Below are 24925 nucleotides of genomic sequence, written 5' to 3' on the forward strand. Positions count from 1 at the left end.
GAAATGTTTACCCACCACACTCATCTATTGGAAGGGAAGGAGGTGACTCAGGGTTTGGGAGAAGCAGGATTTGAATTCTTGTTTCCAGAAACCAAGTCGAGCCCCCTCCCCCGCCCCCTGCCCTTCCCCCTCCATTCCTCTGCTCCTAGTTCTGAAGTCTGAAGAGGGAGTGCCTCAGCTCCATTCCCTTCAGGCTCTGGACCACATCCCTGCTGTGTTCTGTCCTGGGCCTGGCTTGGTGAGTAAGGGCAGTGAAGGCCAGCTCTCTGTGGTGGTGACCTCCTCAAGTGAGTACATCATTATTGCCAGTGGCATTTGTGCCAGCAGACCTGGGATGTTGGCTTACCCAGGGTGGTGGGAAATATTGTAAGTAATATTGACTGCCTCAGTGCTGCAGTGTTGCAAGTTTGAGTGGGGAGAGCTGCTTTCCCAGGGTAGAAGTTTTCACAGAGAGATTTAGAAGTGGGCTCAGCCTGAGGAAAACAACCCCCCCCCCCAAACTATACAGATATTTGTTCTCGCTTGAGGCCTAGCTTCAGTTGGGTAGAAAGATAATTTGGGGGTGTTGTCTGATTGCTAGGGGTAAAGCCATAAACCAAAAGGGATGTGTGTGGGAACTTGGGGAGGGGCAGTCTTATCCTGCAGGGTCGAGCTGTGGTTGGACTTGAAGTGTGACACATTGCTGTGCAGCATTTGTGTGGCCCACAGAGTCTGGCATACAGACTTCGCACGTGGGACTTTGTGTAGCTATGATGGGTTTTCAGGGTTGCAAGAGCCAGCCATTGTCTAGTCCATTTTCTGTTTTTCACAGCCTCATAAGGTACAGGAGAACATGAGAGTATGGTTTGCTTGTCGCATTTGGTAGGATTTAACCCAGACTTCTCTCAGTGCATCCCCCTGACAGTATTCTCACACTGTTCTACAAGCAAGGCAGAAGTTGCCTTCATAATGAGTGGCTCTGCTCACTTTGGGGGCCCCTTGACTGACTCTGCTGTTGATCTGTGTCTTGTTTGGGAAGCACAATGCTGTTTTCTGAATCTTGCTTAGAAAATGCTGTTGCCAGCAGAGGCTTAGTCCGTGCTGAGCTCTACAGTAACCACTATGGCTTACTGGTAATTCCTTCTTGTCATAGGGCGGAGGCTAGCCTAGTCTACCTGTAAGAAAAGCAAAGGGTCAGGAATTGTGAGAACCTGCCCAGGTCCTTTATTGGCCCTTGCATGTAGGCTTGGTGATCTGGGTCTGTTCTCATGCTAAGGGCCAAGTTAGCCCAAGGCTGGGTTACTTACCCTGAGCTAATCTGCCAGGGTTCTTCTGTGTCATGTTTTTTTTTCTTATAATTTTATTAAATTGTGCGAGTGTGTGTGCGCGCCCGCACGTGTGTGTGTGTGTGTGTGTGTGTGTGTGTGTGTGTGTGTGTGTGTAGGCTAGTGGAGAACATTTTTAGATGCTGTTTTTTTTCCTCTCTCTCTCTTTTTAAATTGGATCTTTTAGTTGCTTGGAACTCACTGAGTAGGCGAGGTTGAACTGACCAATGAGTCTAGGGGTCTGCTGCCTGTCTCTGCCTCTCTACTACTTGAATGACAAATGTGTGACATGATGCTTGGCTTTTTAAAAACCTGGGTTCCTAGGCTTGAAGTCAGTACTTTACTGACTAAGCTATCTTCCCGGTCTCCTAGCTTCATTGATCATTATCATGTCTCTGCTCCTTGCATTGTACTGCTGCGGGTAGTATCCCAGCACAGGGTGCAGACTGCATAATTAAATATACAGAGCAGCAAGGGTGTGTTGGGGAGGAGATAAGAAATAAACAGGGGAGTGAGGGGAGACTGTCAGTAAGCCAGATGAAGACTTGCCAGATGTGGGGCAGGGGCTCTGCAAGATCTGTTCCTACTGAATCTGAGTGACAAGGGCCAGCCATGTAAAGGACAGAGGAAAGGGAAAGGCAGGCAATGGATAGCCAGTGCAAACTGGGCAGGCACCAGTGGTGAAACAGGGGCATGCTGTGCTAGCAGGGCAGGACTGCAGATGCTAAAGCAGCAGCCAAGAGTTAGAAGGGATGAGAGGTGTGAGCACACCATGAGACCTGAGCTTCCTTCCAAGTCCCAAGTCCAGGTTGGTGGCGACCAACCACTGGGGCTTACATTTTACAATTTACTTTCTGGCAGCTGTGGAAGGAGGAGTTCTTTGTTATGTGAGGGCAGTAGCAGAAGCACAAAACTTGTGCGAGTGTGAGACTTTTGGTACATTCCAGGTGAGGGGGCGGGGCGGGCGGGTGCTGCCCATCAGTGCTGTAGCAGTGGGTTCTGGAGGGAGAAGTTAGGGAGAAGTTCGGGACCTGTTTCAGAGCTTTCAATAGGATACCAGAGTGTGATTTCCTTTAGAGAAATGTCAAGTTGAATGGACCCAGAGCTTCATAACACATGAGTGTTATTTTGTGGAGAAGTTTTAACAATTGCACACCTAAGATTAAACTTTCCCCTCTTTGAATTCTAACTATGAGCTTTTTTTTAGTCAAGCAATTGAGGGTGCAGCAGCTTCTGGCTTCTAACTTCCTGGCTTAGAGCTGTTAGAATACCTCCAAACAAGGCCTTCATGCCTTCTCTAGATTTTATATATATATATATATATATATATATATATATATATATATATATCTTTCCCATCAAAAATGTGAAGCTTTCTGAGTGATTTAACACGTTATGTTCTTGTTTTGTTCAACACATGCTAAGTATATGTTCTGTCACAAGCTGTGTCCCTTTTCACCATGGTTTCTGTCTCTTGTCCCTGTACCTTTAGTAACAAACCTTCCATCCTGTAAAGAGGGCCTGCAAGGCTCAGGGATCCCAGAGCAGCTGTTGCGTTAAAGCCCTTGTGGCTTGAAACTGTGGTGAGAAGACCATGTGCCTTCTGCTTTACTTGAGCTGAACTTTCTCTTGCCTCATCCTCTCTGGGCATCCTTTGCATGAGCTGGACTTTTCAGAAAATACCCGTGCTTTTTCAGTGGAGAGAAAGGTCTCTGACTTGTTAGGGAATTTAGTCAGAATCCCACAGCAAATTAGCTTAAGAATTCTGTTGAGAAGCTCCTTGACTAAGCCCTTACCTCTATCTAGTTCCCAGGCCAAAAGGACCTTGCATTGTCTCCTGTCTCTGGGAACTCCTTGGCCACCTGTACCACAATTGGCGGAGTATGGACATTTTTCGAAAAAACCCTAAACTAAATGAGCGGGCAATCATTCCCGAGGCTTTTTAAATAGTCTTCTTTAAATAGTTTGCAGTCTAAAGTTACGAGGTTTTCTACGGGGGGGAAAAAAGAAATCAGTTTAACACCATCTCTTAAAAACTGCTGTGTTTGCGCTCACTCGTTTCTTTGAAAATTTCTTTCCTATTATCCATTCAGTCAACAAACATTTATTGAGTTCCTACTGTATGCCAGGCATTGTGCTAGGTACTGGGGATTGATTCAGAGATAATTTGGAGGCGTAGGGAAGGGGAGCGGATAATTACAGCACAGTGAGATAAGTGCTATAATAGAGGGATATATAAAGAACTAGAAATAGCACTATGAATAACATCTCCGAACAAATTGCCATCTTTTTTTCCTTCTGGATTATTCCCTGATGTATATTGCCCAAAGTGGGATTACTGGGTCATTTAAAAGATGAAAACAATTTGGCACAAAAAGATGTAATGGCTTGCCTGGGGAATACATCTCAATTTTCAGCAGGAGAAAAAACTGTTGACAACTCCGGATTTAGACCACTTCTCCAGGAGGACTGGGTAGCTTTCATACCACGTTATCAACGTGGTGCCTTCTGGGGAGGGGGGGCAGCGCCTGTGCTGAACATGTCAGTTTACATGTACAAACACATGTCCTCATCTTCAGCCTCATGGATTAGTTGCTGTCATAGTAAGCTGGCTTCAGGAATGTCATTCCTATCTTATAACCTGTGTCCTCGTTAAAAGGCAGTTAGGAACTGGAAAGGCCTAGGAGCGCAGGCCAGTGTGTTTGATTCTGATCCCCACCTCACTCCCCACTTCCCATAAGCTCAGGAAGCCTGAATGCTTATGCTCCAGCTGGGGTCTGAAATTTACTCGGGGCTTTTGTCAAGGTCAGGATGTGTAGAACAGGCAAAGATGCTCTCACCCCTAACGTCAAAGCTGAGCACAGCATCCTTCTGCATGTTGGATCAAAGAAGCCTGAGGGCCAGTCTTGTTTCCTGGCCCAGATCCCAAAAGACTATTTGGTTGGCCTCAGCTTTGGCACATGAAATCCCAAGGAATGCTGAAACCATGCGGTGGTTCCCTTTGAAATATATGATTGTTTCAGTAGTCAGAGTTGTAAGCAAGACTCTTGTCCCTAGTATGGAGGGCCTCTCACGACCAGAATCAAGTATGTGTCCACCATAGAGTCCCTTGATACCCATGCTCATTGAGCACAGTCTCTGCCTCTCCTCAGATACCCTGCACTCACTTACCTCCGTGCTTCCGCTCACACTGTTCCTTTAGTCTGAGCTGACCTCACTCCTATCTGTAGACTCCCATTGACCTATGGAGGAGTTAATCTCCGTCACCATCTGCTCCCCACCACTACCTCCTTTGCTCTAGAGGACGGTTCTGTTGTGGTAACCAGTTCCAGTTAGCTCGGAGGCAGCAGAGTTTTTTTGCTCATGCTTAGCTCATGCTCTGAAGCATGATCCACGTTTGGTCCTGTTTGTGGTAAGTGCTTCCTCGCTGTTGGCTGAGGTGCGAGACTGAGTTTCTCTTCTATCACATGGGTGTAAATGAATGATCACCCCACGTCATAGTGTATTGTGGGACTTGTACCTCGGGATGTGCCTCTTCCTCAGCTCTTGACCTTTACAATAGTTATTGTATCTCCTTTTTATGGAGTTCTTTAAGGGCAGAGGGAGTACTTCATTTTCCTGCATCTGTGGATGTACATAATTGCTCCCAGGCCTTCTGTAAGGAAAGAACAATTTCACACATCTTAAATGATCGTGTCAGGCTAGGGCATTGTTAACTGAATGGTCCACTTTGTAGTGCTAGCTTGCCAGAAAGGAGCTTTGTATCATGGGTTTCTCAGCACACACAGAAAGGAGCAGAATGGCCTCTGCTTGAGAGATAGGGAAGAGTCTGGGCTGATAGTGCTGGCTGTCTCTCATGAGAGAGAGGAGGTCTTGCTTGGGTCAGGAAACCTAGTTTCTTCCTGTAAGAGTTGCAGAGTTAGAAGGAAGATGCAGTGAAGCTCTGGGTTAGGGTCTACTTGAGATCCATCTTTCCCTCTGGTAACATCCCTTATATGCTAATTTAGTACCTTGCTGTTATAGACGGTTGACTATGGAAGAGGGTTCTTTATTATAGTGATAGCTGAGGTATTTAACTTTTTTTTCTTTTATCATTTTCCCAAATGCAACCCCCCATTAGTCTTATAATTCAAGTACTTTAGGAAAGGATATCAAGTTCTCCCTGTTCTTGCTATAACACTCCCCTTCAGCTTTATATCCCTCTGTATCTCATTAGCTCTGTGCCTCTGGCCTCATTAGGGTCTCTGAGAGTAGTCTGAGGTCTTCCTTAAGGCTGCTGTCTACTGGTTCCCTGTGCCCACTGCTTCCCTATGCCTACTGGTTTCCTGTGCCTGTTGGTACCTTGTGCCCAGTCTCTTCCTTCCTATGTGGAAATCCTCTTCGGTTTCCCAGCTTATTTGAGAAGCTACTACCTCTTCATAGGACTTCCAGACCTCAGCAGAACTTGTCATTGACTTGCTTTTTCAGTCTTGTCACCATCTTGGGTACTCCAGCATTCCCACAGGGAGACTGTGAGTTCTTCGGGGGCACACCTCAGTGTCTTATGACTGCAGGGATTATGCCATCATGTCTGCTGACAGAAGTCAGTGCCAGGCTTATTCAGGAATTGTTTCATCAAGAGCACAGCCATTGAGAATCTGCTTTAGAACTCAACTGATGGTATTTAGGGACTAGCCTTCCTCAGACCATTATACTCTGGACACCTACCTGTAGGTATTGGTAATGCCAGGTCTCTGAGCTTTTCCTTAAGAACTTAGCCACAAGGTAGAATAGACAACAGATTTGCAGGTTTCTTACATGAACATTTTTTTTTTTTTAAAATGCAGCCATTATTTTTATACCAAAGCAATTTGAAGTGTGGAAATGGCAGGTTTTTTTTTTTTAAAGGTATATTTCTGCCCTGAGAAGTAGAATAAATGTCCATATTCTATTTGTGACTGTAATTAATAAAACCCTTGTCACAAGGTTTGCGTTTTGAAGACTTTGGTTCTAGAATGGTACTATTAGCCTCAAATATTTGATGTACATTCCAATCCTCAGGTTCCTTTGTGTCTAAGTAGGAACTTTCTCAGTGATGATGGCGTGTTTACATAAGCAAGTGAGGCTGATTAATGTGTAATTAACAATTAGGTTTGGAAATAGTTTTTTAAAGTAGCATTTTCAAGCAGTTTGCATTAGAAATAAAACACATGCAAAGTGTCTATGTATTTTATTTTTGAAAAGGATAACGTAACTGCATTTAGTTTGAAGGAACATCACGTATCTTAGAGAGTACAAATGTACAAATGGTTTATATTAAGTTTTTAATAAATTATATCTGTAGAACTATGGTCCTTGGGAAATTATAGAAACCTTGGAAAGAGGTGAGCATGCATCCTTGCATGATGTGTGGTCTCTTTCTGTCTTGTGTCTGCAGCATTCCAGGAAATGGTTGTCTATACCCTTCCTGGCAGGTGGGATCGGCCAGCCCCATGTTCCTCAAAGGAAACTTGAGCTTGGAGAGGTTAAAATCACTTACACAAGCCTTGGATTTAGGTCTGGGCTCCTGATAGATTTTAGAAACCCTTGTATTTACACAAGGGCCATGGCCTGCCTGGCTTTGTTTATTCTCTGTCCTCTCTCTGTGGTAGCTGCTGGTTTGGGGCCAGATAAAGCAATGTCCATCTGCAGTCACAAAGCCTAACCTTAGGCTGTCTGATGAATCTTGATGGATGAGTTTCTTGCACTTACTCTCTGTTTCTTCAAACCCTTATTTCAGTCTCCCCTTTTCTTCCTCCCTTTCGGGGAGACATTGGGCATTTATTTCCACTTTAGAAGCCAGGAGGCTATGTGAGGGGGATTCCATATTTTCTTTAAAAAGTATAAGTAGCAAGTCAAGTTCATTGAGGATTTCTCACCGTCTTTGGGAATCTAGAGACAGCATGTGAAAGAGATATGCAAAGGCTGGAAACTGGGGCTGTGAGGGATTTCAGGGAGAGGTTTCAGGATAAGCCTTTCTCTCCCAGGAGGCTTTCCTGTCTTCACTGTAAGGGTGTGGGTACTGCTAGTGATTTCTAAGGTTTTCAAATTCTACAGGGCCTGACGTTTTCCCAGCTGTCAGTTTCTGTGGAGCTGCATATTCCTGCAGCTGTTTCTCTGATACCTTTCAATCTTTACATTTAATCTATTCAACAATGTATAATTTTTTAAAGGGAAGCTCTTATAGACACTTCTGAAATATAAGGGTGGAGGGAATAAAAGGATGTTAAAAAATAGAAAACAACCAATTAAATAGTATATAGCATATAATTCTCCTTGGAAACTTACTGTGAAATTGAGGAGCACTTTAACAACTGGTAATTTAAATTGCATTTGAACCCTGCTAATGGTTTGTTTGCATGGGAGCTTCAATCATTTCCCAGCCGTTCTTTAGTAAAGCTACTTGTTCTCTTTATGGCAAAGAAGAAGAAAATTATTAACCAAGAAGTTGTCTTTGGGAAAGGGAGGCCCCTTCCATGGGCTACAGAGTGGATGTGACTCCTGCAGGGACAAGGGTGGAGAGCTGGGAATTCTGGGGGGAAGTTTTGTGCTTCTTTCTCCAGTCCTGTCCCTTTCTTTGCGTAAGGGAACTTTGATTTTCTGATGTTTTGGGTTTGGATCTTTTTGTATTAGAATGTACTGTCCACAGCTCTAAAGTTGGCCTCTTAGCCATCAGTTTCTCTGCACATTTGAAATCATACCTCCAGTAATAATGACTTTTGAGATTTCCTGTCTTCGGAAGACAACAGACTAACTTAAGGAAATGAGCTGCTTCAGTGGGCTCATTCATTAAACTCCATTTTTGTTATGGAATTCCTTTTCGTTGCTGGGGTGTGCTTGAGCTTACAACAGAAGGCGAATCCCTGTCTTAGCCTGTGTACCCTGTTAAAGATGCGCATAACTAGATCTAGATCTATCTGATCAAGTTCTAAATCCCTTGAAACTACTGATGGTTTCTTGGATGGCCACTTCCCTCCTCTGGTGTCCAGGCTCTCTTATTGAGCAAGGACTAGGGAAGTCACTTTATATTTTATTTTTTAACCTAGCTCTAAGTTTGTACACGGATAGGACTAAAGATACCATGGACGTGAAGTAATCATATGTTTAGTTAGAAAGTGCTCAAAGGTATTATGAGAATGAGGCTGGTGTTTTCCTGATTTGTGTATATCATGGACAAGTTTTATAACTGGCCACTGCCCTGGAATTTACTTTGCATAATCCCAAGAGATGAGCCAACGTTCTCAGTGGTATGTCTGTGTTGAGGGGTTACCGAGGAGTAATAAGATTTTGAAGCTCTCTGTGACTCACTAGTTCACATTTTACAGGTAAGGAAATTGAAATTCAGCAGGCCACTAAGTCATATTTCTTTTTCTCCCATAATTGCATCTGTTTGACCTATCTTGTATTCACGGTATTTAGATGAGGCTGTTTCCCATGATGCTGAGATCTGAAGGGTGACAATTCTCTTTCTCCTTCTTTTGAGACAGACTTATGGAACAAAAAGTACCTGGTATGGACTGGCGGTTTTGGAAGTCTAGAAGGCCTCCCAAGCATTATGTAGTGCGGCCTAACCTAGGAAGTACTGAAGATGTTCTGAACCCACAGACTCAAAGCTTTCTCTCTGTTTTCCACAGGTGGGAGGGAACACAGGCTCAAGGACAGAAGTAGAGAGAGTGAGCCAGGTGCTTCTGCATTTGTTACTGTTCACCGTCCCCCCACTGGAGGGAAGACGTTGTTCCTCAGTTGGTAAGTTCTGCCCGGAAGTATGAATTTGTTTTATAACAATATGCATGCTTTAATCAATTTTAGAAATAATGGATGCTGGTAACAAGAGTTTAGAACTGGAGAACTCTGAAGTGTTTATTATTATCATCATTGTCATCATCATCATCAATATAATTTTGAATTGTTTTTGTGGCAACGAGCTAGATGCCTTACTGCCAGTAAAATATGTGGCAAAGCAAAGGTGGCTTCACCTCTTGTAAGGCAGCATGCAGAGAAACTGGAGGAAAACTCAATGGCAGTTATTTCATCTCCCAGTAATTGTCTGACTCCCTTCTTTCTCCTTTGGTAAGAAGTGAGGTGTTACTGAAATCGAAAGGCTGACATGAAGATGGCAGGGAACAGTGATTGCATTTGGGAGGGAAGACATCAAAGTAATTAGATGTTTCTTGTCTACTCTTGTGTCCTGTGCTTTTTTCTTTTACAACCTCCTGCTATTCTCCCATCAACCTTTGAAGGTGGAGCAGCCTCAGCAGAGGATGGGAGCCTTTGCTTTAATGACCTGCTAGCTCTCCATTGCAAATTGAGAATGAGTGTTATTGCTTTGTGTGCTGGGAAGAATAATGGCCATCAGATGAGTTGTCCTGCAGTAGCTCAATATTTCACAGGTATAGGATGCATGTGGCATAAAGAGTCGTCTGTATTATGTGACCTGGTGCTGTCCTGGTGAGGAGCTGAAGGAAAGCAGTTGGGGAATTCTTGCTGAGACTTTTACTGATCCTCGTCCTGTGGTCTCCATGATGAGGATCGGTCCCTACATGCTATAAGGACTTACATTAAACTACATAAATAAGAAACCTCACTCTGAGTGTTGTGGAGTTTTTCAGAGCACCGTGAGTGCTCTTGTGATTGGGAAAACCCAATTTGATTTGAAAGTGTAACTGAGTTCATCCTTGTGTTTTGCCCCTGTTTTCTTTATCTTTGTTCTGCTCCCTTCATTGAACGATTGGTCTCCACAGCATAGGTATGCCTGGTACTCTTTGGCTTTGACTTGGCAATATTCCTCTAATAAAATCTCAAACATGGGCTTGAGCTTATGGTTACAGCATCAGTAGGCATCTTTGTTACTTGTTTCATCTTTTGGGTTTCTTAGGGTTTAAAATGAAATTGTGGGAGCCTTGAACTTGGAATTAGTGAACTCAAATGGTGTAATGGCAGAAATGGAAGACTGCCTTCATGAGTCAGCTGGAAAGAGCTCAGAAGTTTTGTTACCTCAGGTTAGTTATGATTCCATGGTGACTCTTGCTTCTGAAGCACTGGCATGCCCTTGCCACATGTTATTTAGAGCAAGGTGGGAGGGTGGCCTTGCAGACTCGGAAGACCTGGTTTAGAGTGGAGTTGGGTTCAGGCTCAACTTGAGCAGGACTCCAGCTCCGGTTCTCTGCAGTGTTCTTTGCTCTGCCCTTTTTTCAGGTGTTGGCTTTATCATCCTCAAGATACTTGCTTCAAGGTTAGGAAGTAGCTGTCCAGTGACCAGGCTGCAGATACCTACATAGCTGTCCAGTGACCAGGATAAAGGCATTTACTTTCCCATGTGCAGGAGAGTGGACGTTGTTGGCACATTAGAGGACATTGTTGCACATTGATGAACCTGTCACCAAGGCCAAAAGGGTGGGAGTATGCTACTTGGAATATACACACCAGAGGCCATGCTACTCCGGCCTCATGGCAGCCACTCTGCAGAGGCGATTGGCTCCTCAGCAATTGTACTGTTGGGGAGAAAGGGCCAGAAGCCCTGTCTCAGCCGTATTACAGTGCCATGCTTCAGACCTTAGCTCATCTCCTGAAAGGGATCTTAGGCAGCTGTACTCCATACTAAGGTGCTGCTTATGAGAGTGAGCTTAGCAAAGGCAGATGCTGGGACACACACGACCTTGATCTTCAAGGCTATAGCACCCAGTCAGAAGGTCAGTGTTTGTGTGTCCCATGGTCTGGTGGGATTTCTACATGAAAGGCAAGCAGCACACATTTTCATGGCTAGAAGAATAGCCTGAAGCTTGTGAGTGTCCCTTTCCTCAAAGATGCTGGAGCAGGTACAGGCTGAAGTGTTGAGTGGTCCCAGGGGTTGGCCTACAGATAAGGCTGGGCAGTGTGTTTTATGAGGGCTACACAAGCCACAGCACTGAACGAGGCTTCCGCTAGCAATGTGGCTCAGTCACTGTGAGTGAGGGAGAGGATGGCCGGATGGAGACCACCAAGCACAAAGCCTGCAAGTGTTACTCTTGCTTTGTTTGCGGTTTCCCAGTCTCGGGATTTTAGGGCACATCGATTGTCCTGCCTGCCCCTTATGTTTGTTTTGTGCAAGCCTGTTGGTGGTAATTTATCAAGTGTGGCCTATTCATTCATGATAGGTTATTGTAATTGTTTTCTTCCTTCAAGATTCAAAGTGAACCAAAAGTAAGATCCTGTAAAGGTTAAGAGTACAGCACTTTGCCTAGTACGTAGTACTTTTGCTTGGTGTTCTTCCTTCTCCATACCCAGGCACTGTCCTCCCCAGGACTAAATGAGGACTAAAGTCTTGTAAAGAAACTAGATTTGGAGCTTTATTATCATTAAACTTGGCCCTAAAGCAGTCAGAGATTCGAGGAGGTAGATGCAGACCTAGGCGGTTCTGGACTTGGAGACCCGGAGAAGCTGGAGTCTAGCCTGTGGGGTTATCCTTGCTTTGTTTGTTCCTATAATCACACCTTCTGCCCCAACCATGCCTGGCCCAGTGGGAGTCAGGAAGGAAATTATTTCCCTCTTTGGATATCAACGTACAATTGTTGGAGCCAAGGACTTTGGGTTTTAATATTTCCGTTTTGATCTTAAGAGCTACCAGGTATTAATCTCTCCCGGAAGTGAAGCATTGCTCATCTCTGTTAGAGGTGTATGTCTTGGCTCCCTGCAGTTACTTGGCCAGCTGGTTTCTGAGCATTTGTCACCATCTGCTAAGCTAGGTTTCATTTTTATTTACTTGTTTTACAAATTACAAGGGGACTTAGTAAATGTGAACGGAGACCTGCCCAGTCTCCCCGAGTCTGTCAATCTTCATGTAGCAGGGTGGTCTTGTAGCAGCTATGGCTGCTGTCCATTAAGGAGAAGTTCAAAGCGTCTCTTTTCTGTCTTCCTCCTAGTTCCACACCATTCTCCCTCGGCTTGGGTGCACTAGGGGTTCCTCTTTCTCTCCTTGGCATGGTCCTGGGAGAGTTGTGAGGGTCCTTTCTCGCCGGGTTACTCTGTGATAGCAGGTGTCTGAGGCCTGTGTGAGCGAGTGGAAGATCCCTTGTAGACTGTTGCCAAACAACTTCTGGTTATAGTGAATGCCCTTGTTTTCTTTCCTGATTCTAGTATTTGTCAAAAAGTTAGCAACTTCAGAGTCCCCTTTTCTTCCTACAGTGGAGCGTCTCAGAGATTGAACCCATGACTTTGTATATGATGAGCGAATTGTCTGTCTCTGAGCTGCGTGCGCAGACCAGTCTTAGGCTCCTTAAGCTGCTCTGGTGCGTCGGGCATGCTTCCTCATCTCCAGAAGCTTTAAGGGAGGGAACCTAGAGGGTACAGTCATACACTATGGAAGATGATCTCCCGGAGCATTTTTATTTATTATTAAATGTATTTCAAGCCTTGTGAGAACTTTATGATTGGGAGATCTCATAGGGCCTAAACCAGAGGGGATGGAGGGTGGAGAGACTTGGCTTTTAGGGAAAATCTCCAGGAAGGCGGATTGGTCTCTAATGTAAGCCCAGGCGGATGGCAGGGTGGGCCCATGACCATAATTTGGGCAATAGATGCTGGTCAGAATCTGAGAATGGGTGCAGATAATATCAAAATTTGATTGAGCAGGTCAAAATTTCATATGTGCTTCTTTCTCTAGCTGATCTCTAACCAGAAGCTGCAGCAGAAAATGATGCAGTGATGTTTTATGTGCTGGTGTTGTATTTACAGTTACTTGTGTGTGGCCGGGGTCTGCTCTCAATGCCAGAGAGCATTTCTGTGTTCTTGAGCACTAGTGTTTCTTTCAAGAGTTCCCGATACTGGACCTTTGGTGCTCTGCTTCTTAGGCTTAATGAAAAAATGACAGCTTTGGTGGAGAGGACCATTAAAGTATTCCAGAACTGGAACATTTCAGACTCGGATGCAGTGTTATCAGTATTGTCCTGTGTAACCGTTTCCCCAAACTATCAACTAAAACAAGAAACGTCTTTTGAATCATAGTTTCTGCAGGTCAGAGATTTGGCAGCTTTATTGGGGCCCACATGACTTCTCATGAGGTTGCAATGAATTTTTCTGTCCCTGTAGGTTCCGCTGAAACCTCCACTGGGGGAACTCCTCTACAAAGCCCATTCACATGATCATAGTGGAGTGCTGTTAACTGTCCTTAGGTTGCTGGTCTGAGAGCATCTACTCTGACTGTGCAGACCTGTCTGTGGAGCAAGCTCCCAAGGCAGTTTGAGTGTCCAAAGGGTTTCCATGTTATAAGCCGTGCTTACTTGCATGTTTTCTCTTTGTTAGACGGTATCACTACAGCCAGCCCATGGGCAATGGCGGGGAGTCACGTGGCATGAGTCCCAGGATGTGGGCTTTATGGGACTCTTTTAGGGACTGCTGCTGCCAGGTTACATATGATATGTTAAGATGAGAGTCGGGGTGACAGGGACCTACAGAAACAAACTCAGCATCTCTGTAGATCAGTTTGCCTGGGAGACATTTTAGAGGAAAATTCCATTTGGAATCCTTCATGAAAACATTGATACACAACAGCATAGAATCCAAAATTGGCCCGAGTCTTGCGAGGAGAATCACAAGCTTCTGGCTAACGCTGTTCTTTCCCACCTCTACAGTTTTGGCTTTAGTCAGCAGTCAGAGCTTCTTGGGTGGAAATGACTGGAATTCTTGCTTGAGCCCTCAGCTGTGTAGATGAGAGGCCAGGAGCTGGGCAGGGGGCAGATCTGTGGTGCAGTGTAGGGAGAATTCATGAAATTCCTCTTAACATTTCCTTTTCCCCCCTCGGCGGCCTGGCCACCCTGTCTCTTTGTCATGAGTCCGCGTAACCTTTAGGCATCCTTTCCTTTCTCTTTCTAACCTTTCTCCTACTCCAGAAACAGATTAGGTAAAAGTAGGTCAAACTTGATTCCCGGAGCCTCTGTCCTGTCCCTTCTGTTAGATTTCAGGGATGTGCTGCTTCTGGTGGGTCATGATATGTCCTGAGACGTTGAATAAATCAATATTTCTTGGCCCAGACAGTATGTCTCTATAGTTATGAATAACATTTGCATTAGGAACAGAGAGCTGATGGCCAGCATTGCTGTGAGGCTGACGGGATCACACAGGAAACCTCAGCCAATACGTTGTGTCTGGCAGAGACTTCCTACCAAAATAGTCTTCTCATAAAAACAGGCTCAGCAGGTCATCTTATCTTATAGAAGGGGTCGGGCTCCCATGGTGTTCATCTTAATCGCTTCTCTCAAAGTTAATGGAATTGAGAGATTTAAAATCAGGGTCAAGGTTATTAGTAGCCCGGAAGCCCAAGACAGAGGAAGGCATACTTGTGGTTGTTAAAAATGCTACCACTGGTCAGAAAGTTCCTGCTCTCTGCTAGATGCTCTCTTGCAGTCCTCCCCACAAACCCCATTTAGTGCATCCAAGGTCTTTGTTATCCATGATTTTATTCCTATTGAAAGTACATAGTAACACATAGACTTAGTTCTGTGGGTGAAGGTTACACAATAAAGCTTTTTTTTTTTTTTTTTTTTTTTTAGAAAAGGAAACCGCATACTAGATACAGAATTTTACTTGGGCATCTTAATTTTAAACCTGCCTTCATTTCTGATTGTGGGATGTAAAGTGCCAACTTCCCTGCCCTCTGTGCTCTGATGAGCATCGTGCACATGATGCCAGGAGAATGGGCTTAGTATAAGCCCATTCTCTCCACCAAGTCCGGTCTTCTGTAGACATTCTTTGCTGCTGTGTCCAGCTACGAGGAGTCCACATCTAGTTGGTGCAGCATTGCTTTTGTCTCTTCCATTTTAAAGATTTATTTATTTTAATTTTATATGTAGGAGTGTTTTCTGCATGCACATTTGTTATGTATGCAGTGCCTGCAGAAGCCAAAAAGGACATCTGGCTTCCAAGAGCTGTAGTTAAACACAGTTGTGAGGTGCTAGTGTAGGTGCTGGGAACTGAACCCGAGTCCTCTGTGAGAGCAGCCAGTGCTTTTAACTGCTGGCCAGCTCTCCAGCCCTGGTTTTCTTTTCTTTTTTTTTTGGGGGGGGGGTGATTAATTCTTTGCTTGAAATAGCCCTTAATTCTTTTCTCTGTTACACTTTGATCTTGTTGTTTTCATTTTGCAGTACGCTGGTGACCAGGAGGGCACGTCAGCACTTGCATGGCAATTACCACAGATTTCATGTTTTCCTGGGGAACTAAAACCCTCACTGTTGCTCAGTCATCCCAGTGGCTTCAGGAGTAGGCATAAATTAAAAACCATGCGATGCTCATCATCTCTGAAATTGGGCAATAGTGGCTCTGAGAAAAAAATGTCCCTGGTAAAAGTAATGCTGTTTTCCTGATTTAGAGGACAACCATCATGCAAGTGCTGGTAGCTACCTCTGCATGGCTACATGGTGTCATCTGGACTTGCCCGGCACTGACCCTCCTTGGTTCTCCTTGGGCCCGTTTCGCACAGGATTACCTCACTGCCTCAATGGCAACTGACTTGAATTATATTGGTTATTAAAAATGAGCTAATATTTTCCTTTTAATTCAGTGGGCCTGGCTCATTCTCTGATTTAAGCTAGTGATTTATTTATAATAAGGTACGAGATGGCTCTAGCCACTCTATGATGTAATCTAAGAATGACCTGAAAACAAAATAGGCTTTACAGACTGAGAGTCTTCCTGTAATACCATTTATATTGAGAATGGACATAGGCTCTGGCGTTCCCATGCGTTCCTTTCTTAGCTTGTCTTCCTGTTTGGAGTTTTGATGCCATTAATTTAATTTCACTAGGATCAGGTCCACCTACAGTTTCTTCTTCTCTCCTTGCCCTCGCTGAGCCCTGCTTCCCCGCCCGCTGCTGTCCTCAGATGGCACTTTTCCTCCTGTTCCCTTTCTGTAGCATACCTCCCTAGCTCTGCACCCTGCTAGATGACCTGTTCCATGGTGGTTCTGCACAGAACATCTGTCCACTGCAGGCCAGTGGGTGTCTTCTCCTAGGTTTTCTGAACCCTTGGCCCCTTGTTGGAAACCTTTGATGTGGACTTCTCACCACTTAGCACAGTAGCAAGGGATATTCACAGGGGATCAGACTTAGTAGAGGAAATGGACTTTCTCTTGTTCTAGATTGGTTCTTTACACTGGAATTTAGCCAGATTGTGGCCTATCCCCGGGCCTCATCTCATCTGAGGAATGGGTGTTTGTGTCTCACTTTTCGTGGTCAACTGGTATTTCGGCAGGGGATCCTGAAGGGTTGTGGGGAAGCGGAGCCTGAGATACATGTTGTTTAGCCCTGATCATTCAGCCCCTCTGCTATGGTTCAGGCACAGAAGTGAGAGTGGAGGCATATGGGAAGTTGTATGACTTTTAGCATAAGACAATTTAAAGGTTCTCTTGGAGAAATGGGGAGGACTCAGTCGTGGTCTTGCTGTGCATGCCCGAGGACCTGAGGTTGACTTCTAGAACCCATATTTAAAGTAAAAATAAAGAAAAAACCTCCCCAAATCCAACAGGTGTGATGTAATGTACTTGCAACCCCTGTGCTGGGGAGGTTAGGGAGCCTGACCTGCTCCGTGTGCCCCTGGCTAATGAGAGACCCTGTTTCAGAAAGGAGGATGAATGCTTCCTGAGGAAGAATTACACCTCACGTTGTCTTCTAGCCTCCACATGCTTGCCCCCATACAGTAAATACAAAGATACAAACTAAAGTCTCTTTTTGCCTTGTTTTCTGAGACTCTTTGGTTTGTTGACCTTAAGTGTCTTTTCTAAGATCACATAGCAAATTGTAGCATGGAACTCACTTCTCAGCTATAGAGAGGGTTAAAAGCTACATACTCCAGTGTGACCTTTCTCTGCATATGTTGCTTGACAGAGTTGAGAAGCTGGGTCAAGGATTAGAAGGTTGGTGGCTAACAGGAGCTGGTTGAAGACTTTCTAATTTCTGTGTCTCTGCAATGAGGTAGGGTCGGGCGATGGCTTTCTCTGTCCTCTTTGCTTCCAGGGAGTCAGAACACCCACGATGCTCTAGTTTATACTGAAGATGGCAGTTGAAGGCTCAGGCCACAAAAGTAAGTGACTGTCAGAGTCTTTCTTGGATTGGCCTTGCTCCCTGACTCCATTAGACTGTGTACTCTACTTCCTCCCTGAGGCACAACGCTTAGCTCTTGGCAAAGTCCCCAGCTGCCTCTGCGCTAGGTCAGATCAGAGCTCGTGTCATAGCATAGTTGGGGAGGCAGGCATGGAGTTGGAAGAGGCCAGTCCTGTGGTCAGCTCTCAGCCTTCCAGAGCACGGTCAGTGAGTCCTTCTGCACTGATGAGGTGCAGGCAAAGAAAGAGGTTGGGGAGTGAAAAAAGATTTCGAAGGGATGAGGGTGGATAGAGCCAAGGTGGTGGTGTCCTCTGGTGGGACTCTGACATGGAAGGGACAAAGCTCACTCTTGTAGTCTGTAATTATTCGTGAAAACCTTATCTGCTCCTGTTAGTTCCCAAATAATTGAAACAAAGGCCTGTTACTTTTATTAATAAGCTGCTAGGCTAGTTTTTAGCTATTCTAACCCTCTACGGCTGTCTATTTCCCAGCCACAGGTCGTATACCTTCACTCTGAGTCTTGCCCCAGCGCCCTCAGGTCCATGTGTGTCCTCATGTCTGCTCTCTCATCAAGCCCTCATGGCGTATCCCTTGGCAACCTGCTCATCACAGCTCCTCAGGCCACCTCCTCTTCTCTCTTGTGCTGGTCCTTCTCTTTCTTCCCTCTACCTGGCACCCCTGACTGGGACCAGAAGTCCAGCCTTCCTATTTCCCCTGCCCAGTCACAGACTGAATTGACCAATCAGAGATAATGGAAAACAGTTTTTACATAACATCGAGACATGAGATAGTTTGCTGTGCTGGTCATGCTTGCCCATCCAGACTGTAGGCAGATCTCTGGGCTGAGACATCAGCATCTGAACACAGTACACACTCTGACCACAGAGAGAGCAACAGACAGATAGTGAGGGGAGGGTGGGGACTCAGAGTGCTGCATCACTGCAGGCATTTCAGTAGTGACTGACACTGCTGCTTTATAGGGGAGTGAGCAGATTAGACTATTTTTCAATGCTTAGCCTTACTGTCTTTTAAAAGCCTATTTTTATTTGATATGTATGATTGATTGGGCTACATGTATGTCTGCATAGCACATGGGTACCTAGTACACTTATAACCCAGAAGATGGCATCAGAACCCGTGGACCTGGAGTTACAGATGGCTTTGAGCTGCTATGCGGGTGCTGGGAATTGAACCTGAGTCCTTTAGAAGAGTAGCTGGTGCTTTTAGCCACTGAGTCATCTCTCCTGACCCAACTTTAGTGTTTTTTGACAGCGTCCCTGTCTTACTCTAGAATTTTTCTGAAGATAAATTTTAAGTGCATTTAAATCCCCTTTTATGATGAAAACCTTAAGAGAGTGACTTTTCTCTCTGCACCTGGAGATGCTGATCCATCTCAGGCAGTCACACAGAGTGTGCTACTGATAGGGGAGCCAAGGGGGCTAACTAACTGTAGGCGTGTTAGAACTGCTTTGGACTGAATGGCTTTTTGTTGTTGTTGTTTTTTGTTCTTTTGTTCTTTTCTTTCTTTTTCTTTTCTTTTTTTCTTTTCCTTCCTTCCTTCCTTCCTTCCTTCCTTCCTTCCTTCCTTCCTTCCTTCCTTCCTTCCTTCCTTTGTTTTCTGCTCCTTTTCAAGGAAGTTGCAGAGAACAGTGTTCTCTAGGCCCTTTCTTCTCCTTCCTACGCAGTGACTTGCTGTGCACTTCTTGGTACTTGCCTGTCTGTCCAGCAGAGCACACATCTGCAGTCTTTCCTTCTCCACTGGGTTGAAGCTCATTGATTTCTACCTTATTTCATAAGAGGCAAGTTGTAGCACATTCTCATAATGGGTGACTTATTAATTTAACAACTTTAAAAGTGCTTACTATGTGCTAGACCCTGTACTAGCTGACAGGAACATGTGTGAACACGGATGTAGATGAAGTAACCCAGCAAACCAAAGACAACTAGGATTGGGACAGGGGAAAGTGTTTCAGTATGAGTGTAAGCACGTGCAGATGTCCTGAGACTAAAGGACACTGGATAGATGAGGGAACATGCTGGCTGGCACAGCTGGAGCGAAGGAGTCACCGTGTAATAACCATAGTGACAACAGATGACATCAAGCAGACTTTGAGGATACTCTGGAGCAAAGGGAGATTACTTCAACCATTTAAAGAATCCACAGAGATGTAACAAAAAGATTGACCTAGGTGGAGTTGTAGCTGTATTGGCTCAGGACGCATCTAGAGCCGAGAGAGAGAGTTGTGGTTTCCCTCCTCCTGCAGCCCTCCTTGATGGGGACTCTTGGTTCAGAGGGTGCGCTTGCTCCTGTGTGGTGCACACCTGCACGGATGCTCGCCCGTGCAGATGGGCAATTGCATGCCTAATCACCCACTTATTTGTTTTCCACATGCAAATTTGGGGTTTTTTTGCAGATGGATTTCATATATTTGTTGCTTCCCCATTTTATTTAAAACAAAACAAACGGCCAACCAGTTGTGGGTAGCAAATAGAAATGTGGATAATATTTTCTTTGGTGTCAGTTTCAATTACATGGCTGAAAGGGATCTCAGGCAAATGAGTCTTTTCTGGGCTCAATTTTACTTTTGTTTTCTGTCACCTTTTTAAAGTTATAATTATTATTTTTTATTCCTTTAAAGAGTTTTAAACAGGGGTCTGCCGTTACTTTATTTTCGCAAATGCTTTTCTTGCCGTTCAGGCTCTGTATTTTTATTGTGTGAATTTTGACTGTCTTCATTTTAGTTTGTGAAGTTTGCGAACTTTGGGCCTGTTATCGTAAAATGGCATTATAGTGTTTCCATAAGCCATTGGTGGGTGATGTAGAAACTTCCTTAGCCTGGAAATAAACAAACCAACACAAACGAGAAGTGTTTACGCCTTTCTGTTGATGCATTGTTAGTTCTGATCACACAGCAGCATGCAAAGTCGACTTTTGTTTATAGGGGAGGTATGAACTCCAGGGTGTGCTGCATTTGCTTGTATTTCTTATGGGATTTCAAAGCTCTAGGGTCAGGAACAGCAGTTAGTAGATGCTTTGGTATTGCTTTTGCTCCATGTATGTCACTGTATGCTTAGGAACACAGGCTCAGAGAGAAAAAATGGCAGGTTTGAGGAGACAGCGCATGGTTGCTTCCGTGGCCTGGGATGATGAACAGTCAACCCTGCAGAGGTTATCATCTCAAGGTGCGCTTTGTGTTAAATGGTGTTTATGTGTCTCATTTCCCCTTATTTAAAATAAAAAATAAAAAAGCAACCCATTTGTATTGAATTTTAAGAAAAGAAATAAAGAGCTGGAAGGTGGCAGCAGTCATTTGCCACTTGCCATACAAAGGTTGATTAGTGAAAAGTAAGATGTGTGTGTGTGTGTGTGTGTGTGTGTGTGTGTTGTAGGGAGCATGAGAGCAGGCAGAGACAATGTCCCATGTAGGCGATGTCAGGCCATTCAGATTTAGGACCTTCATTTTATTCTGAGTGTCTGAGCCAGAATGAAGTCTACTGCTTTACTTAATTTGACCATTTATTTTGGAAAAAGAGACACTAATTGATGGCCACAGTGGCGGAGCCTCTTGCCTAACACCATGCAATGCTAACAGATTAGTTACCATATTAAGAACAGCAGCATCCCTTGTAAAGATCATATGCCCTAGTACAGGGGAAGGCCAGGACCAGGAGGCAGGAGTGGGTGGGTTGGGGAACAGGGCGGGGGGGGGGGCTTTAGCGGGCTTTGGGGATAGATTTGAAATGTAAATGAAGAAAATATCTAACAAATAAGGATTAAAAAAAAAAGAACAGCAGCATCCTTTTGATAGGAATTTTCATTTGGAAAAAAGTATATTTTAAACTACCAGATAATTGTTCCTCATTAGCTAGTGGGGTGTGCATGTCAGGGAGGAAGCGTAAACCTTCTTCCTGAGCCTTCCTTCTCCCAGTGTTTTTTTTTGCAGAAGGAGCCTGGCATGGACTCTGAACCTTCTATCAGGCAGGCCTCTCTGGTCTTTTATAATCAGTGACAAGATAAACACTTAGGACCCTGGACCTTGTGAGCAGCTGTGTTAAAGACAGCTCCCCGAAAGAGGCTTAGAGATGAAAGTCGTTTCCATTTAGTAGGCTTTTTATGTGATAAATATGGGATCCTTCATTTTTAAACATAAAATATTAGAATGTTAGATTATGAGGCTTGTCTGCAAAGTCCAAAGTGATATTTCTTGTTTGGAAGTGGTTTTATAGCAAGGCTGCTCACAGGAGTGAAAGGACAACTTTATCTGGAGAGTATAAGAAGGGGTTAGCCTTTCATGTACTGTCTGCTAGAACACTGAAGATCCTGGGGATTTTGCTGCCTTAAGTAAGCAAATCCTAGGCCTGGAAAGGACTGTGTCCAGAGTGAGTTGGGCCTGCTATGGTGAGTTGTGCAGGCCACTGCTGCTGTAAACTCCCACGTACATATTCTACAGCGCTCTAGCTGGCAGTACTGCCTCACAGCATCTAGAAACTTCTCCTTGGTGATGGTCTCCTGTGTATGAGAACTTTAGACAGGTTCTGGGTAAGAGCAAAGTTCCATGTCTGAGAGATTCAAGTGTCTTCCACGGCTTGCTCTGTCTGTGTAGCTCTCCCCTGTCAGGCGTGGAGGTCAGAACTGACATTTCATGTGTGTTAATTTGTTTATATTTTGAAAAGAATTTATTTCCTGCTTATTTTTACTTATTTTTAATGTGAGATCATACTGTAACATAGTTGGTTATCTGACCTTCTCTCTCCCCCCCTCCCTCTCTCCCTTCCTCCCTCCTTCCTCTCTCTCTACTTTATGGAAAGTGGTCTTGGGCTTCAGGGTGCTGCTTAGTGTAGAGTTTTTCTAGTATGCATGAGGTCCTGAGCTGGGTCCCCGCAATGAAAAGGAAAAGCTCATTGCTCTCTCGACTCCCCCCCCCCCCCAAGTCTTATCATTTACAGGGACAGACTATTTGGAAGGATCTTTAGAGAATTATTGACTGTCTTGGAACTGCTAAGCAATTTGGATGTTAGAATCTCAGATTTGGGTTGCTTTTCTAGGAACCATTAATTTTCTGTACAGTTACAAGGATTCACAGCAGGGGATAAGATGTTCTGAAAATAAGAAAAAGAGGTCAGATGAACTGCTGACTTCAGGCACATGGAAAGAAAGATCTTTATTCCAGTGACCTCTCCGCTCCTCGGAAAACTGTGGACCGCTAGATTTCCTGACCTAACACTGAGTCCTCTGGAGTTACAAGGACTGATGACGTTAAATTACAGGGTGGAGGACTGTCCTTATTAGACTAATGTGTGCTTTAGAGACATACTATCCTTTGGCATTTAGACAGATAGCTTTTTTCTCCCAAGTAGGATAGCTCCTTCAAATTCCCCAATATGGGGACTATGCAAAGATCGTAGAGTATGGGAGATCTCCCTCAACGTTTGCCTTAACGTGGGTTAGGTTTTAACATGGCCAATGGCTAAACCGTTACATTTGCTCAAGCTCATAATGATATCTCTTTTCACCTCTTCTCTGTTTTGTTCCGTTTGAATTTGGGATGGTAACCAGACACTTACACCGAGCTGGAGGGCAGAAGAGCTGAGCTCTGACCCAGACTCACTTTGTCACACCTGCCGTTTCCAAACTATTCAGAGACATGATCACTCATTGAGCAAGTATTTAAATGAGCACTTAGACAGCAGCTTCTGGAGACACAAGAGTGTGTAGCTGTGCTTTTCACACTCTCTGCCTGCAGCCTGGAGCAGAGAGCCAAGTCCAGCAGGACACGGAATCACTTCTCCTGTGTAGTCTCTGTTTACACACACAAGGGCCAGAATTGGACTCGATGATCAGCAAGGGCCCTTCTGATGCTAGCTAGCATGCAAGCTCTCACTCAGATTCATGAACCATCCAATGATTATTTAACAAGCTGAAAATTGGCCAGCATCCCCCCTTTCTCCCATTTATAGACTATAATGTTGAAGATGAATGAGGCTATGTCTACAAAATGCTTTAATAAGCAAGTTGGGAAGAGATATTATATAAGTTTGAGGCACTGTTATTAATGGGAAAACGACAACAAGGGCTGATGTTTTCGGAGAGAACAGATGGCTCCTTTGTTTAGAATTTGAGTGTAAAGAAGAGAAGGGGGAGAAAGATACTTGCCATATTGTGTAGGCCTTGGATTTGAGTGACTTTAAGATGCCAAAACAATGTGGTTAGGAAAGACCCATAGATTCAAAATAGCTCCTCACTGATCAAACTGTAATTAAAATAACAAAAAAATGACAGTAAGAGACTTCCTAATTAGAAGTGCCACGGTGACAATTGACACAGCGTCACCGAAGCTCCCTTTGAGTAGCTCTCCAGAAATGCACTTTTTTCATGCTTCACACATCACAGAACAAGTCAATGAGAGCAAACTGCAAACTCCTGCCTTCTAAGCCCCTATCTCGTCCCCATTTGTGTGCGTTTCTCATGACTTGAGTTGGATCCCTGGGTCCTGTGTGATGGAAGGAGAGAGCTGATGTCTGAAGTCATTTTTTAGCCTCTACACCTGAGCACCCCCTTCCCACCCACAAGAGGAGATGTTAAAAAGGGTACTTCTCCCTTCTACTCTCTCATTTTGCTTTTTGATGACAATTGCTTTGCATTTGGCTCTGCCCTTCTTTTGCAGATACTTCTTGGTCCATGATGTCTGCAGTAGTTAATCTTCACTGTCAGTCAACCTGACTGCTCTTAGAGTCTCCAGGAGACAATCTCCTAGGGCATATCTGAGAGGGTAGGACATTTCCAGAGCTGTTTAACTGAGGAGGGAAGACACCCTGTGAATGGAGGTGACACCAGAATGACTGAAAAGCAAGTGAGCTGGGTACTAGCATGCTGAGTACGTGGTTCTGCCTGGGGCTACAGTGTGACCAGCACCCTTACCCTCCAGCTGTTCCAGATGGGCGGCATCTTCCAACTAAGCGAGAAGAAGGATTTCCTAAGTTCGTTAAGTTGTTTTTGCCAAGCCTTTTGTTACAGCATCTCTTTAAAACAATACTGATTAGGAAAGTGAGAAGTTCTTTTGTATGGTTTCCTATATTTATTGGAGGATACCTAAGTTGCTCAGGCTGTCCTTGAACTTGTAATCCTTTTGCCTCAGTCCCCCGAGTAGCTTTGAGTGGCTTAGCCTATTCCTGGGATATGCTGTTCATATTTTAATTGTTTTACCACTGTGAGCATTTTTTTTTTTTTACCTCTATTTATTCACTGACCTATAAGATGAAGATATTGAACAAGATAATTTTCTTTATTATTTTTTACATTACATCTGTGGTAGCTGAGGACTCTGGGAAGAGATAGGTATATCTATGTGTCTAATTCATCTCTCTGCCCTTTAAGTAGAAATGATGACCCACCATGCTTAATATCTATCAGAAGGCTTTAGGAAACCGACACCCTGCAATTTATTCACAGATTCATTTGTGATTAGCATCCTCTGCCCTTTCTCGTATCCTAAACTCACTGATTGAAACTTAATTATAGGGAATTCCTTCCTCTCA

The 24925-nt window shown here is 44.4% G+C and overlaps 1 protein-coding gene across 5 annotated transcripts in view; it reads left to right on the plus strand.

The window, feature by feature from the left end:
• Lpp (LIM domain containing preferred translocation partner in lipoma) overlaps positions 1-24925 on the plus strand; it is a 599010-nt gene that overhangs the window by 54101 nt on the left and 519984 nt on the right. For 3 of the 5 annotated variants that reach the window (XM_029544361.1, XM_029544363.1, XM_029544362.1), the window contains one exon: positions 8957-9068. The gene's annotated coding sequence lies outside the window, so the exon portion shown is untranslated. The other 2 variants (XM_021209403.2, XM_029544364.1) reach the window with 2 other exon arrangements.

This window comes from Mus pahari, chromosome 12 (genome assembly GCF_900095145.1).
Source record: "Mus pahari chromosome 12, PAHARI_EIJ_v1.1, whole genome shotgun sequence".
Lineage (NCBI taxonomy): Eukaryota > Metazoa > Chordata > Mammalia > Rodentia > Muridae > Mus > Mus pahari.